Source organism: Branchiostoma belcheri, unplaced genomic scaffold (genome assembly GCF_001625305.1).
Source record: "Branchiostoma belcheri isolate BF01 breed outbred unplaced genomic scaffold, Haploidv18h27 scaffold18, whole genome shotgun sequence".
Taxonomy (NCBI): domain Eukaryota; kingdom Metazoa; phylum Chordata; class Leptocardii; order Amphioxiformes; family Branchiostomatidae; genus Branchiostoma; species Branchiostoma belcheri.
Window position 1 is genome coordinate 280496 of NW_017803268.1, and position 18280 is coordinate 298775.

The window sequence follows — 18280 nt, forward strand, 5'->3', positions numbered from 1 at the left end:
TTGTCACTTCATATCTGTTTCTGAAAAATCCGAGAACCAACAAATTAAATTGGTGTGGCCTAAATGGAAGAGTCTGAAAAGCACAGCTGCATGTGGTATGATAACCGTTACCATGGTGATAGCATGGGGCTTTTGAGAGATGCTCATTCTCTGACAGTGCACCTGTGTTTGATGGAAGCGCTTTATTTGATTTGAAGCCTTTTGGGGACTCAAGTGCCTGGAAAAGTCATCATCACCATTTCTGTGATCTGATGGTTTAGACGTGGAATGTGTGATCATGTCACAGATTCAATATGTAACAGTTGTGCTGTAATATATATATGATGTCAGAGGTCTGCACTTGCAAGTGCATTATATTTCACATTCAATAATTTTAAAAAAATCAAACATTCAAATAAGCATCATTCCTTGATGATGATGATTTTATTGAATTTCTTAACGTGGCCCTGTACATTTTGTTTTTGAGCGTTCTCAAAGTTTCATGTAATTTCAGCCTTTACTAGTATACTAGACTATATATGATGACATTTTTTGTATCTTTCAGATTTTGTAAAAAGTAAACATGCAGATTCCTTCCTAATTTTTAACTATACTAAAAACATCCAAGCAGTGAAATAGTAAGAATTTCCATGTTTTTCACATCCAAATTTCAACTTTCAAATGAAAAAAATATTAACTGACCATGTCATTATTGGTACTAACATTCTATTATCAGTGGTTTTGGTGATCATTTGCATCATATACTTTATCACCTACATGTATTCCCTACAGTACTGATTTTGTATTCCGAGTGTCTGAGAGAGCGGTTCCTATCTCATTGATTATTCTGAACCATCTTCCCTCTGTGGGAAGATAAAAGAGAAGGGCCTTCAGGAGAAACTGAGATAAAAATAGCAGCTTACTGTAGATATGACCATCATGGCTGAGTGAGTTCCTATCCAGAGGCATAGTGCAGCTGCCAGGCCTTTTGATGTTAGTTACAGGCAACATGGTGCATGGTAGAAAATTATGTTCTTTGTTACCTCCATGAAAAATCATAATGAAGGTATTGTTTTTGGTTTGTGTGCGTGTGTATGTGTGTCTGCCTGTGTTTCTGCAAATTTTTGTGGTCATTGTAACTTTAGAAAGCCATTGTGGATATTGTGATGATATTTGGTATGTTGGTAGGTCGTAGGAAGACAAGGGCAAAGTCAAATATATGGGCCTCCTGATGGCTGACCTTGGTACTGCAGCAGAACTTCTGGTTTTTGTATCTTTTGTCCTAAACATGCTATGGTTTTGTTCAATTTAGTGTTGCTGACAATTGGTTAACATAATATATATTAATATCCAAAAAAATGTCATCAGTTCTGTAAAATCTACATTAAATTTTATAATAACTACTGTACTAATCAATGTGACTTCTGTTGCTTAATTTGCTTAGAACTCAACAAGTGTTTTATGCATGTATGCAAACCTCAGCTTTGTATAATATATAGTTGTCAGCAATATTTATATCTTTAATCAATGCCTTTGATCATAAAACGACAGTTCAAAACAAGTTATGTTTGACTCCCAGGCTCTCTTTTGAACTCATACATACATGTATGCATCTCCCTGCCCTTGCATTTTAAGAGCTCAAGTCAAAGTAATTTTTAAAGTTTTTTTCGTAAGAAAATGACCCAACTTTTACCTCAATAGTGATTAATGATAAAAGGCATTGAAAAGCCTGTGGCCTGATATAAAAAAATTCCATTACTGAAAATGAAAGAAATACGAATGGACATTGTCATTCTGCTTACTCATAATATTATCCATTTCCCTTCTATAGCCTTTTCTGTGATAGAGGAATGAAAAGTTTCTATAGAAAGGTCAATTTCAGAAGCAGCCCTTTCCAGTATTCTGAGATTGATTTCAACCTTTAATGTCAGATATACACATGACCCCCCACAGAAGGCAAGGTGTACCACATAAAATCAATACATTCTCATGCACACACAGTACAGTTAGACTTAGAAAGAAAGAAATGCCTGTATGCAAGTTTCTAAGCCATCTTTAATGCAGAAATCTGAAGGTACAGTTATGTTGTATCTTTTTATATTACTATTAGGCCACACCAATTTAATTTCTTGGTTAACGGATTCGCCCGCTTCAATTTTTTCTGATTTGGAAATAAAAATAAAAATTCAGAATCAAGTGCAAAATGCTTATATTTTGCCCTGAACAGTTGAAAACAGCCCTTTTCATCCTAGTTGTTACAGTTATTCCATCTTTCAATGCAATGGTATCATTAAAAGTTCAAAATTCATTGTTTAAATTTTGAACCAGCCTGGTGTGTTGACTTCATGGCTCCTATCGTACCATTTTGGGCCATAATAGGATGCCTAGGCCTATTCTTATTTTTATTTATTTTTCTCCCGCCCGCTCCATTATTTTTCTAGAAAAATCCGTTAACCAAGAAATTAAATTGGTGTGGTATTACATAACAATTATTCTGGTGTAAAACAAGAATTCCATGATTCTATATTCTTTCTATTTCCATCTGACATATATCATGCCTAATATTTTGTACGTACGGTGATTTTACTTTCTATCACTACAGTACATGTACTAGTATGTGCATGTGATTGAAGTAATACATTTATAATAGCCCGATAGCTACTATAATAGACATCTGCTCATAGATTCTGAAACTGTGAATACAACAAAATGATGATCTTCAGTTAGTAGATTATCTATTTCGGGGCTTGCAGTGCAGCCCAGTACATGGACCAGTGCAGGTTAGGTACAGGCAGACATCAGAAATACCTGCACAGCTCCAATTTTACCTGTACTAACCTGCATATACCCAGTACATGGACCAGTGCAGGTTAGGTACAGGTAGACGTCAGAAATACAAAATGTACCTGCACAGCTCCAATTTTACCTGCACTAACCTGCATATACCCAGTACATGGACCAGTGCAGGTTAGGTGCAGGTAGACATCAGAAATACCAGCACAGCTCCAATTTTACCTGCACTAACCTGCATATACCCAGTACATGGACCAGTACAGGTTAGGTACAGGTACATGTAGACATCAGAAATACTGCAGAATTGCACAGCTCCAATTAAATATGCAGCCGTTATTTTGAGCCCTGTAATTCTAATGCTAGGTATTAAGTCAGAAATAAAATGATGGATTGCACATTTTGATTTTAGTTCCAATTGGGAAATTTCCTTGGATGCACAATTTGTAGTACATCTGGTGGGCATGTTTTTAATGATCCGACCGACGCTGTAACATAATGTTATGTTTCCTATAGGGCCATTGATTATAATTAGTGTAGCAGGAGACATTACCATAGTCAATTAGATCTGCACTAATTGTGGAATAGTAATTGGCTGTCTTTTAGTACATGTATCAAAATCTGAACATATTACAAAACAGGAAATCATAGATTTCAGTACCTCCAGGCCTCAGAAAAAAATGTTTGTGTTTCGTGTTTCTCTACCGACCCTAGAAAAAACTGCCAACCCTAGCCTTTTTTTGTGTGGACCCCTGCAAGGGACATAAATTTTTTTAGCTGATTGACCTTTTCTAGCTCCATGATCTGACACCTGAGTGATGAAATGCTGTACAATCAGTTTTCGAACATTAACATTGAAAATATAAGTGTCCTCATGCAAGTTTTACTTTAAAATTTTTAAACTGTATTGTATCAGTTCAATCACAAGATTGCCAAAGTGACTTATAAAAAAAAAGAGAGAGAAAAAATATAGAAATCCCTACCTACCAACCTTAATTTTTTCAGGACTGAAACAGGAAACACAACATTTTTTTTCCTAGGCCCCATGAAATATTTTGAGTTTTTGTGAATTTCTCGCTGTGTATGGATTATCTTTGCTCCCATAATGTAACAGACATACACATGTGGCAGAAAATTGAAGATAGGAAAAATCATCAGAAATGAGATAACTTTCTGATGTTGGGACCTTTCTGAGACCCTTTACAACTTCCTAGAGATTTTTAGTGTCTTCCTACTACATGTAGTACATGCCACAAGCAAACAACAATTTAGTCACTAAAAAAACACAAGTTCATTATTTTCAGTACATTCAAGTCAAGTATTCTTAAAAAAACAGCTTGGTTTCTATTACTGTATCTGAAAATATGAGCTACACTAAACAGGTAATGTTGGATAAGTGCCCAAGCGCACACCCACAAGGTCACGAAATGCATGGGCTGCTTGCAGGAAATATAATGAAAATGTTGAGTACAGGATGCCCATGCATTAACCATCTCACTTGTAACACACAGACCTGATTTCATGGCTGACATTTTGGCAGGCACTGATTTGGACATAGGGTTCATTCTTTGCATAATACCTTCAAAAGTTTGTTCCAAGTAGTACGGTTACCGGTATATAACTTTTCTTTATTGTCCAAGTTTTATATATATAATAATATTATATAGTGTTTTTTATGTCATTTTAGATTGAATGTCTTCAAGGCATTTCTTCCTCAATAATCATCTTGACAATGTTTTTTTTTTGTACCCATACATAAGATGTGAGTCTTCCATGGATCAGTTTTTTTTGCAAGATATCAAGCTTTATTTCCTGCATTTGTCTGATTTATTGATTTTATTGTTACTGTAACAGTCTTTTATCAGTGTCAACTGCTGTACTTGATTATATAATTAATTAGTGTCATAAAAATTGAAATTCTTTCGCTGGACTCATCCCTCAAGAAATAAAATCTCATAATATCATTTGTAATTGGAAATTTTTCCAGCATTTCGTGGAATATGAAATCAGTTCCATCTCTAACAGATGGTATAATTTATCATATTTACCCCAGATTTTAACGCCTCAGAGCCATCTCTTTAACAAAACAATAAATAACTCTTCTAAAGTGATAGACTCTCAGCAAAATTAATGGAAACTGTCTACTTTAAAGAGAAATTGCCTCAAAGGCAAATGATAGATCTTTGTATCAAAGTTAGCCTGGGTACCATCCGGATTTTCGCTACGCAACGCTCGATTTTTCGAGCGTTGCGTAGCGAAAATCCGGATGGTACCCAGGCTATATCAAAGTGGCTTTTAAATGAATCTTGTAGCTCATCAGTATCTTTGAAAGGTACTGATAAATACAAGTATGTTGTACTGTTACACACATTAGAAAAGATGGATTGAAGGTACTGAAAGCACACTATGATATATCAGGCACAGATGGTGCTTTTTAAAGTGGATTTTCAGTGCATACACTGCTCTTAGTAATAGTATGTTGTAGGTAGGACTAACAGTGCATCAGATTAAACAAATTGAGGAAAGGTACTGAAAGCATCTAATCACATAAGACCACCAGATGGTGTGTTATTGAAGTGATTGTAGTATGCAGATTTGAGCAATACCCTTGAGTGCTGGATGAACCAAAATTGATGACAGTTCACAGCATGTGTATGGTACATGTGTAAGACTGAATGATCACTCATATTCAACATTAGGGGATACAAAGATTCTGGGTTCAGGTATTATAAAGATGTGTCCTGATTTTGATCCTTTTCAAATATGTATCAAGATTGTGGTAGACATCTGACTGGGCAACAATCGTTAGTTAAAGATACCAGGAATACATATACATGTATGTAAGAAGATTCAAGCCTTAGGGACTGTTGAAATTTGGTCTAGGTGGACAGGTGGTCACTATAGACAAGGCAGTTGTAGGCAGATCTCCTTGCTATAGACAGGATTCTTATATGCTTGTGTCAATGGAAACCACCAAAAATTGGTCTCATTGGCCAGGTGGTCAGACCATGGTCCTTAGTGTATATGTGGTGGTCACTAAATTGTACAGGTTTGTCAGTTATTTGTACAGTAATGATGCAGAAATGTTGAAAGGGCTATTATAGGTTATTGACCTGACTGTAAACCATTTACTTCAACTGTGATATAACTGTGAAACTCACCTACGCCACATCACATATTCCATTGTGACAATGATAGATGTACATCGATGCATTTCTGAAATTATCTTCTTCATTCCAGGTGTGTGGATACCACCTGTCTGCAGCTGATAATGCGGCTGGAGGAGGAACTCTCGCGTGGGCGGACGACATAGACAGTCCGGATGCTGTGACTCATCCTCTCGCGGTTGCCATAGCGATGCCGGAATGACGTTAATTAATTGCCCAGACTTGATATGAAGAGAGAGTTTATTCAAGTGCAGTACGAACAAGCCAATAGGAGAAGCTGATTTTTTTCCTCAGCGTACGGTAATGAAATTGTCCACTTTGCCATCTGGGGACATCACCGATACTAAGCAAGTTTATCTGCCATTTATAGCAGAATGCAGCAGCAGTAGGTTTCCTGACAGAAAGATCTTCCTACAAGGTGAAAAATATTCCCCATGCTACGTACATGTGGTACATAACCTGTACATGTAAAAACTAAAAGGAAGATGACTGAAGAAGATAGAAGACTAGACTGTACTATTACAGGAGACTAAGAGTGAAACCTGAAGCATTGTTGAAAAGGGAGACACCGGTTGTGTTTGTGTGGTACAGTTGAGGTGGTAAGGAGGACGATATCTGGTGGACGATGCCGGGACTGGTGGTGTTTAATCGGCGCTGGTCGGTGGGATCAGATGACCTGGTCGTACCTGGTCTGATTCTACTGCTGCTACATCTAGCATGGTGAGTTATTTTGTTATTTTTATTATTTAAAAAAATGTACAAACTAGAAAGGTAACATTTGTATTTAGCAAATGCAAAACGTTTACCTTCGCATACGGTCTGGTGTAAGTAAAATATAATGTCTCTTCGGCAGACTAGTAACGATTATAAATGCAGTCACAGTTTCAGCAAGACTTATAATGACAGATACTGAACAACGACCTAGGGTAACCTTAAAGGACCCATTGGCAAGTCAGCTGAAGCTTATATGATTTAGCATCCAAGACAGTCACAAGAATACTAGCTGAATTTGCCATTATAAACCTATCACACAATTCATATGACCCAGGCCCTGAGGAAAAAACTATATGGCAGTGTAACAGTGGGGGGGTTTATATTCGCTACCAACTAATCCGGCCGATGGGTCTAGACTAGAGCTGTGTACCGGTACGCAGTACCGATACTGTACCGGAAAAATTGATTAGGTACAGGTCCAAAATACCTAATCCCTCAGTACCGGTCCTGTACCTAAACAATTTCACACTAATTTTATGCCTATTTGTGACCTCAAATGTGTAAATAGCTGGTCCGCAATGGGTCCCTGTGTAAGGACAGTGTGTTCATGAAAACAAAAACATCTTAGTTTTGCCTATATTTTATCTGAGCATTCGCCATAAACAAAGAATAAACCTTAACTATCAAGTTTATTTATGTTTTTTTGTTATTGAAGGAGTTCAGAAGAGCATATAAATTGGTCGAATTGTTCAGGTACAGGTTCAGGTCCGGACCTGTACCTAAACCTGTGTACCTGTACCTGTACCTGTACCTAAAATTTGTTTAGGTACACAGCTCTAGTCTAGACCTTTTCAGCCGAGTGGTTAGAGCGTCGGCATTTCAGAAGCTGGTGCCCGGGAGGTTGTGGGTTCGAACCCCAGCCCGGGACAAGGGGTTTTTATCTGTTTCTACTGCTCGCCCCTGTTTCTTGCAGCAGTTATTTACCAGGCTCCCTATTTGTAACCTTGTCATGGTTTTCCACAACCCCAGACAAATCCTGCCCTCCCAAATTGCATCAGGGCTTAGCACAGATCCTGTCCCCCAATCCCTGTCATCGTAATGGGATTATAACGTGAGCGGAAACATGAATTTGTACTTGAGCGGCAGAACGATCATATCAGAGGTGACTTTGCAATGTTCTGTTGAACTGCCCTGAGGGATAGATTTCCAAAACCCATCACTTAGTATCTGATGCAAGTTTTAAATCTTACTTTAATGTTAGACTAATGGTGACATTGCTCCTGATGTCCTTTACAATGTATTACTAAGTTTACTGCTAGCTATATATTATATAGCGGAGAAGGAAATATTTTTGAGTAACAGTTACTGTTACATTTGGAATTTTGAAACCCTTGTCCTGTGGAGCCCAACAATTGTTGTAATTTGCACATAAAATACCATCTATATGGCACTCTGTATAGGTACGATTTAGGGGGTGGGGTATTTCTCGTGCAATGCATCACACTGCAGTGAAACGCAATGAATGCGGAAGTAACTATGCCACCGCAGGGCGAAAAAAAAGTCAGGGGTCTATGACCTAATTGAGACATGAAGTTATTGGAGAATATTGCATAAAAAATGCTAGCAGGACAAGGGTTGAAAAACAATATCATTTTGCATATTACTACACTATTTGACTTCTATAATGATCATAAGTTTCAACAAATTGCTCACAGGAATAGACTTTGCAAATTGCATTTGAACACACGAAATTTTGCTAAAATGAAAATGACACTGCCATTTTTTTCTTGCCTTTTTCTCACAGTGACTCTAAATCCAGCCTTTTTCATGAACAGAAATCCATAATGTATAACTGAGTCCCTTCAGTTAAAGCCTATTCTCTTCATCACAAAACCTGACCTCATTTAATTTTTTTTCCTCCCACCATTTATAAATAGACTGAAAAGACCCAGGTTTGCTCAGCGACAAAGGTGCCTGTGTACAATGCAGAAACGGAACTCCCCTAAAAAGAATATTTTATACCAATTGCCCTCCCCTCTTCCTCATACATTGCAAATTGACCTAATTTTCTTTGATACAGCTTCTACAGTGCCATTTACTATACTATGTGACGATATTTTATTTTATGTAGTCAACAGGTAATGTGTGTGTATCTGTATTGTGTAATAATTTAACGTAATATAAAAATTGCTGGATCCCATCTAAGATGTTAGCTGAACCAAGCTTGCTTGAAGAAATGTGTTGTGCATGCGATGTCAATATAAGAGGCTAGGGAAATATTGACAGAAAGGCAGGCTGTACATGTCAGGGTACATGAATGTGCAGTGACCTGGGCCTGATCCAGATGTACAAGTCAGAGCTGAAAATCACTAGGTTCACTATGAGGGACAGAGGCTTTCAACTGTGTAGTGGTTGAAGGGAAGGCATTGGCTCCAGAGTTAAAGTAGCTTCTGGGGTCCGTCAAGGAACCGTCCTGGGACCATTGCTCTTTCTCAAGTGTATATAAATGACCTACCAGATCAGCTTGACTCAAATGTGAGGTTATTTGCCGATGACTGTCTGTTGTATGTAGAGCTTTCTACACAGACCGACTCACAACTTCTCCAAAAAGGCGGTTATAACGGCTATACAGATACAGATACAGAACTGCGGTGAATATCATCGTGCAGTGTGTGATTTGGTCATGTTGTGTTCTGAAAAAAAAAGAAGAAATATTAATTAAAAATGATCATACTACTACTAGTTCTTTCAATTTCTTCCAAATGACGACAAAAGATGCACGAACCAACATGAATGATTTAGGAAAGTTTTGAAAGACAAAATTTTTCACAAAACAAAATCTTTTTTTAATGAATGTACTACTAAGTATTTACTTTGCCAAATGTTTTGTCAGATTTTCTTGGCTTTAAACCTTAAAAAAATATGCTGTCACTGAAATGAAGTTTGTTCAGCCCTTGTACAATGTACAAGACCTGCAGTCAAGAAGTTTGATCTCTAGTCACACTGAAGTTGACCCAATTTTGCCTCCCCGTGTCCCTAAAGAGAAAGTCCCTAAGGTTGCTTGAGGTCATGTGAAACATGGAACACATTCAGGGTGTTTAACTCCTGTGGTTTATAAGGTCAAAAGGCCTGCAGGTTTGGAACTTTTTAGCAATTGTATGGTTGCCACTTAGGCAACACCAATTTAATTTCTTGGTTAACGGATTTGCCCGCTTCGTTTTTTTCTGATTTGAAAATAAAAATAAAAATTCAGAATCAACTGCAAAATGCTCAATATTTTACCCTGAACAGTTGAAAACAGTCCTTTTCTTCCTAGTTGTTACAGTTATTCCATCTTTTAATACAGTGGTATCATTAAAAGCTCAAAATTCATTGTTTAAATTTTGAACTAGTCTGGTGTGTTGACTTCATGGCTTCTATCGTACCATTTTGGGCCATAATAGGATCCCTAGGCCTATTTTTCTTCTTATTTTTTTTCGCCCGCCCGCTCCATTATTATTCTAATAATCCGTTAACCAAGAAATTAAATTGGTGTGGCCTTATGCATGTTTTGTAGTAATTGTACGTAAAATTTCAGAACAAATAAATATAATTTTTAAAACAAATTTTTGAAGGTACAAATATTTTTCCATTGTAAAAACAAAGTCAAACCACTTTTTCTTCCTTTGCTGTTCCAAATCCAATGATTACCGATAGAATGTAGGAAATTGAGGATTATAGATGAAGCCTAGCATGTGTTTTGTATACTGATTACGCATAACAGCGATCGATAATACGATCCTTTATAGCACAAATGAGTAGAAGAACCATTTGTACAGCAGGAATCGATACCTGCCTGCTGGGTGATAGACCTTGTCTTGATAATGAGCCAGAGACTGTAAGAATACAACAAAGCTTGTTCTATGCATCAGGGCTTAAAATTAAAGTATGGTGCAGGTGGATAGCACTGTTGGAGCTGTAATAAGGCCACAGCAAGTAAATTTTATGGATGACATCCTCCGCAGACTCCAAATCTAATGCGAGCGGGCAAAAAAAAAACAAGGCGGGCCGAAGAAAACAAGGTTCCTACATTTAAAAATTTTGACTCAATCATTGTACAAATGGTTTTGATTCAGTGGGAACATCACATATACACAGCCAGCATCACATATCACTGCATCAAAGTAAGAAACACAACATTGAATCAGAGCCTTTTCTTGTCTCCTCTCTTTATATATATTATCTGCCATCCACCTTCCGGCATGGTAACAGACATCTTTGCCCATTTTCGGCATGGTGACCACTGTCAGAAGGCAACAAAATTTCTTGTTTTTTCAAAATCAGGCGAAAATCAATGTGCGCACTGATGTCATCCATAAAATTACTTGCTGTGGCCTAATAAATACATGTAGCATTAAAGGCTAGGTATTTCTGATGTCAGATGTCTAACTTGCATCTTGTTCCACTGGTATAGAGACAATATACATTGTACACTGCCGCCTCCGATGGTACGGGCATGTACGGGACAGGGAAACCGGCAGCAGAATAATCTAAACCAGGATAGTGAGTGAGTGAGTGACTGTGTATAAGTACGGTGTTGGTGGATTTTGTTTGATTGGTGTGGTGAAATTTTATATGAATTGAAATTTTTGACAGTTACATTCACAAGTTTTATTAATTTTGAATAATTTATACACTTTCAATTTCATTTGTTTTTTTACTTTTATCATTACCATACAATGTATCTAAGCCAAGTTATACATTTTTTGAATATACCAATTACCAAAAAAATCAAATACCAACCAACCAAACACTGAAACAGACAACCAACCAACCAACCAACCAACCAACCAAACAAACAAACAAACAAACAATGTTTTATATTTTAATACACAAATACATTGTATAACCTCTATGCCCATTCTTGTTCAATGAATAAACAAAATTGTGTTTTTCTTTTCAAGACAGCCCAAGTTTAAATCTAATTTCAATGTTAGAAGGTCATCTTGGAGATACCAAAGTATTCTGGGTCCAATTTTTGGTCAGCAATCCATCTTTCTCTACTACATTGATTTCTGATTGTCTTGCTTGGCTGGCCCTCAAAAAGAACTGATATTTTCTCATCATTTTTTCATTTCCTCATGATTATGTTTCAGGCCTGCATCATTTCATGCTCATTAGGGAGGGTCAGGAGTCGGTGCCAGGAAATAACATTGATTTTATGTCCACTTGTAGTCTGAATTTTACATTCTGATAAGTAATGATACAGACATTGCTTTTACTAAGGCCACACCAATTTTATTTGTTGGTTCTCGGATTTTTTCATCATAAATATGAAGCGACAGGGCGAAAAAAAAAATTAAAAATAAAAACAGGTTTAGGCATCCTATTATAGCCCAATATATGCTATGCCAATGCTACTATGGGAGCCATGAAGTCAAACAAAAGGCTGGGTTAATATTTATACAATGAATTTTGATCTTTTAATCAAACCACGGCATTGATAGATGGAAAAACTGTAGGAACTTACATGTAGGAAGAAAGGACTTTCCTCAACTGTTGGGGGCAAAATATGAGCAATGTTGAGTTGATTCAGAACCAGAATCTTTTTTTTTGCAAATCAGAAAAAAATAAGTATAAGTAAGTACAATAATTCCGAAGTTGTTTGTCTTTAACTGTAGTTAAAAATATTTGTTAAGTTCATGATAGTTATGTAATGTAAGGTCGCTAAAGCGGGGAGGAATTAGTGTCATTGATGAATTTACAGCACTGTAGATCTGATCTCCAGACCTGTGTACCAAAAGCACAACAAGGTTACAGTACCAGGACAGCCACCCAGTGTCCTGATATGGTTCAAGGTTTGACAACATCCATTCATCAATGAAAGCCTGTTCTACATTCAGAGCTGGTAAGAACCAAATTGGGTTTGTATTGATTTTGTCTACGTGACCACTGCTGGACTGGGATGGAAACCAAAATAGCAACAGCAACTCACAGCCGGGGTTCCAAATTCATTTTTGGGAAAAGGTGCACTGCAGGTGGTGCACCCAACCTAAAATTTGGGTGCACAAAAAATTTGGGTGCACCATCTGAAATAAAATATGTAGCTACAATTTTTCATTTCTAAAGAAAAGTACTGAAAGAATAATTCTGTTATTTTTCAGTGAGTTGAAGTGACAATTAAACGTTAGGAATATGTTGTATACTACAGTAACTAATATACAGTTCACACCTACCAAAATATTTGAACAGAAAAAAAAATTGGGTGCACAGCTCCAAATTTGGTTGTACCACCCAGTATATAAGTAGAACCAAAGGTATCACATTTAGCCAAGGTGAAAACATGAAGGACAGAAAATATAATTATATACAGGTTCAAGGAAAATTTCATAACTTTTTGACATGGAATTCACTGTGTACCAACTTCATAGAAGTTTATGATCATGAAATATCATTGATTCTCAATGGAAATACATTCAGAATCTGTACTACCCGGTGACCGAGTACTATAATTACATTTATATGTCTTGCCATTTAAGTCTGTCTACACAGAAAATTGTGACAAATTACACTCCATCCACAGCTTTCAAAGACAATGTATCAATCTCTCATGGTTCCTTCTAGTCAACAGTCGATCATCTCCAAGCAGATCTTTAGTGGCAGACTCGTAACCAAGCACCAAGACAGTATATCCAATAGGCAATGCCATCTTGCTTATTGGATACTGTCTAGTCGGTTGGTTACGACTTTGGCCCCAAAGATCTGCTTGGAGATTACAGGATCGATTTACTTCACGCTGCCCTTCTCTATTGATCAGTTCTGTGATTTTGTGTGGAGACAATCATTACCTCGCGATGGTGCTCTAATCTACACACCTAAATTTCTTATGGCGCCACATCAATCTTGCAATCTCTTTGCTACACGGGTGGACAAAGGGCACGATTCTGGCTGTGGCTACTGATGGGGGGGGGGCTGAGCTGTGGGTTTGTGAGTCTGTTTGACAGAGAAGGTTGACAGCTCATGGGTAGGGAAGATTGACAGGCAGGAGGACAAAAGGTCAGGCACAGGAAATGGATATGGCCAGGTCCATCAGCAATAATATGGGGGAATTCAGGAAGCCAAGGATATTGCCTGAGTGACCCTTCAACCCTGCACAGTTTCTGTCTTAATCTACACACCTAAATTTCTTATGGCGCCACATCAATCTTACAATCTCTCCACTACACCACTGGACAAAGGGCATGATTCTCGCTGTGGCTGGGGATGGAGGGTATGGGCCTAAATGTACGCTGGAGGTCAATGAATTCAAAGTATTTTTTGGGTGGCTGATCTGTGGGTTTGTGTGTCTGCTTGACAGAAGGTTGGCAGCACATGGGTGGGGAAGATTGACAGGCAGGAGGACAAAAGGTCAGACACAGGTATTGGCTCTAGCCAGGAGACAGCAAGAATTAGAGGTTGGCATGGGAGAATTCAGGAAGCTAAGGATAATGCAATTTTGAGCAACTCTCCAACCCTTCACACTGGTTCTGTCCTAAAATTATTTACTAATCTAAATGTCTTATAACACCACATAAATATTACAATATCTGTACTACACTCAGCCAGATATAGAGAGTGATTTTCACTGTGGCTATTGATGTTGGGTTAATGGCTCTCCATTGGAGCTTGACTGTCCTTATTTATTGATGATTTGTTATAAAACTGTCTTTTCTGATTTGTATTGATTTTGTTCTGTATTATTTTTCAACCCAAACACATGAGTGTTATCTTGCAATGCCATCAAATTACATTTGTAGATTGACAATGTGCTATCAAACAAATTCCATCCTGTAGTACCCAAAAATCACATCACATTGTTTTGGGTGTAGAGGATTTTGTAGCTTTTCTTCAAAGACGAAAATGTAATGAAAGCTGTTCAAGAATGGAAGAAAACTACATTATTTTCTAAAAAAAATTATCAAGAAAAGAAAAACTGCATGTTTTAAATAACCTCAGAGAAAAATACTGACAGCCGTTTTTCCCTCCCATGATGCCTTGCCATTCTGTCCCTCTTGCTTGTCCATGCGAGTCATGTCAGTTCACTGAGCTGGAACCATGGTGTAGAACTAACAGCTTGGCTCTGCTTCCAATCAGCCTGAAACACTATAACACGGCTATTATTGTACCAGACATCATTCAAATCAATTTCTGGACACTAAACCTGAAAACCTGCTCAGAATAATAATCAATTTGGTGCATGTGATTACAAGTTGGAAATAGAGTCAAGGCTCTAAAAATCCTATTGCTAGCATATCTGTCCTGCTTAGTATACTGGATGGAAATTTGTTACTAAAATTTCAAACAGTTTTTCTCTGTTGATGGAAAAAAAATTAGAAAATTAGATTGTTAACAGTACCACAAAACTGGGGAATGCTGAGAATGATGTTTTCAACATAACATCTGCTTGGAGATTTGTCTTCACTACCTACTTGAGAGATTAATACATGTATACATGTATATTCTGTAAACCCTTACTGAGGCCTTTTTGAAACACTCAATATAAGATAGATTGCGATGAATACAGAATGAAAGTAGAGAATATTAAATACCCATAATAATTTACACTTATAAAATGTGACAAGAGAGAGAGGGGACCTTCTGGTGGTAAATAACTTTACAGCCGGGTAATTCTGACTCCTAAATGTTGTGTTATTTCCCTAGAGAGACTTGGCAGTCTTTGAGATAACTACAAGTGATGTAGTGTCCCTAGGGACCACATTACAGATGAAGAAGAAGGCATGTAATTTCCGGAGATAAGAATTGTCTGCCAAAAAAGGTCAAGCCTCTAGACCTTCTAAGCCCTTTATAGTTATGAGATCCCATCACAGAAAAGGCTGAAACCCTGGTATTAGTGGGAAATGCTGTCTTTGGTGAAAGGTTTTTCCATATAGAATCTGTTTTCAGTCTGAGGAAGAAGGCCAGCTTCAAAAGGGGCTTTTTAAAATGATAGTAGGAGAAAGTTTATTGTCTGGTCTATGGGTATTTATTTACAGAATTAACATACATGTCCTGGGCCCCCAATTTCTGCACCCAAATATTTTCATAGGTTTACGTTGGTAAAGATGTTAAATGTAGTATTCAGCATATTCTTAGTGTGTGTGTAAATTGATAAAATTCTTGACTACATTCTTGACTACTTCTTTTATTTTATATGGTGTACCCAAAATTTTTTTGTGTGCCATAAATGAATTTCAAGCCCTGCATAGCCTTCAATGTTGTGGTTCAATGAATTGGCATAGCCTTAGACTCAGAGTGAAGCCAGAATCCAATTACACACATAGACCAGACAATAAACTTACTCCCCACAGAGTCAGACAATTGTCAAATAGGTGTTAATCTCACTAAACAAAGGGCACCCATTTCCTGATGCTCTCTGTGATCACTCAATAATGACTTTAATGAGGTGTGACTAACCAGGTTATTATTGACAATGCTCTGTATGCATACAGCTCTAATTTATTGATATGGGTGGGGGGACTGACAATAATACAGTGGTTTCAATGGCCAATGGTTTAATAATGAGTAGATGCAAAAGCCAAATGATTGTGCTGACCATCAGAATTGGTATTTGAAGGAAAACAGGTTTTTGAGCTATGCAAAATAGTACCAGCTTCCAATAAGGCTTTGTACCTTTGAGTTTCAGTAAGTTTTTATTTTCTGACTAAAAAAAAAACAACAACACAATACTACTTTTTAAAGGTGACTGAAAACAAGTCAGTCTATAAAATTCCAATAATGAAAGAAACCGTGCTCCATTACTTTGATTTTCTGTGGTTACTAAGGAGATAAGAAGTGTGAGAAACCATGTCATTAATATTAATAATAAGAAGCGATGGCAAGTTGATTCTGTTGTCATGGTTACGATGATCATGGTTAGCATGATCACTAGAAAACTATACAACTCCTGCAATTAACTGTGCAAAGATTTGTTCAGTGTAGTATACATGTAGCTACCTGCCGTCACGCTGCGTGCCTGCAAAGCTGGTGTGTAACATATGCCATAGGGCAGTTATAATAAAAGCGCGCCCTACTAGTAAAATTTACTTGGTGTGGCCTAATTAGGCCACACCAAGTAAATTTCATGGATGATGTCCTTTGGAGACCCTGAATCTAATGCGAGAGGGCGAAAAAAACAAAACAAGAAGGGCCCTAAAAAACAAGATGCCTAGATTAGAAATATACTAGGAGACAACAAATGTTAGGACACAAATTGAATGAGGTGACACAGTGTAACAAGCAAGAAGTCTTTTATTCATCATCAAAACAGGTGGAACAGCAGTTGTCGTCCTGTCCTGTTTTCGCGTTACGGGTTTCACGTCAATCTGACGATTTGCAGCACTGTCGTGACTCTTTGGTCATAGTTACAGGAAGCGGAATTTCTTGTTTTTTTTTCTAGGAACATGCCAAAATCAATGCGTGCGCGGACGTCATCCATAAAATTTACTTGGTGTGGCCTTATACTGGCTATACTGATACAGATCTTGTTTTCTCATTTTCATATTCTTGGCTCATGATTGTAGAAGACATAATAATGTCAGAATGATCAACTGAGATGGCTGATATAGAGTGACTTTGTCATCAGCTACAATGTACATCATTATCCACAGGAAGTATCCCTGAGATTATAACTCCCAGCAGAAATACTTCCCACACATTAATGTCAGGACTCCATAACAGAGCCGGCGGTCTGTAAACGACTTCGTTAGAGCGCTAACGAGGTTCATCTTCCTGTGGCAACCTGTAATTTACCTGAAGGAAATGAACCGCTTGTTGATGCACGACTGTGGGAAAATGTAAGAGTTCTGGTCTCCAAGCAGATGTTGGGGTAGAAATCTGACTGGCCAGTCTTCTCTAATGCTTTAAGGGCAGTACTTTGGCAGAACGTACTGCACTTGCATGAAAGCCATGTATTTTGTATAGCACTTTGTTAGAACGTCTCATAGAAGGTTGTATTCACGTGAGTTTGACAACCCGTCTGTAGTTTTCAAATGTTATGTCAGAAAAGATATCCCCTGCAACAGGCAAAATTCTAATGCAATGGTGACCAAACATCCAACGAAAACTCGCGAAAAATCTGGGTTTTGCGCTGGCATAGTACGTTTTGCCGACATGCTTTTTAGGGCACAATTCCCAGTGACTGAAACAACTGAGTCTTTCCATGGTCTTTCTATGAACCTCCAACTTCTTGATAATACATTAACATTTTAGCATCAACCAAATCTGTAGCCACTGTATTTCTAAGTTTAAGAAAATGACTGCAAAAGATTCATAGTTGAATGTGAATTGATTTTAGATTATAAACACGTATTCAGGTCAGTGACCCCCTTGTTCCATTTTTGTGTAAAAGAAAGATATCATACAGTTCACACCACAGGTCACAGGGGTCAAATTGTGTGCATTCAAGCTTGTCTGTTCCATGAAAAATTTGAAATTGACTTGTGTGTGTAACTGTCACAAGTTTTCACAATGTCCAAAGGCATTCATTTCTATTGGCACAAGATCAAGGATTACATGTACACATGGTATGACTTATACAAGAAGCTCTTGTAAATGTTATAGTAGCCGGAACTGTGAAAACTAGTGATTTTTTTAGTGTTCATTGTGTGAATGTC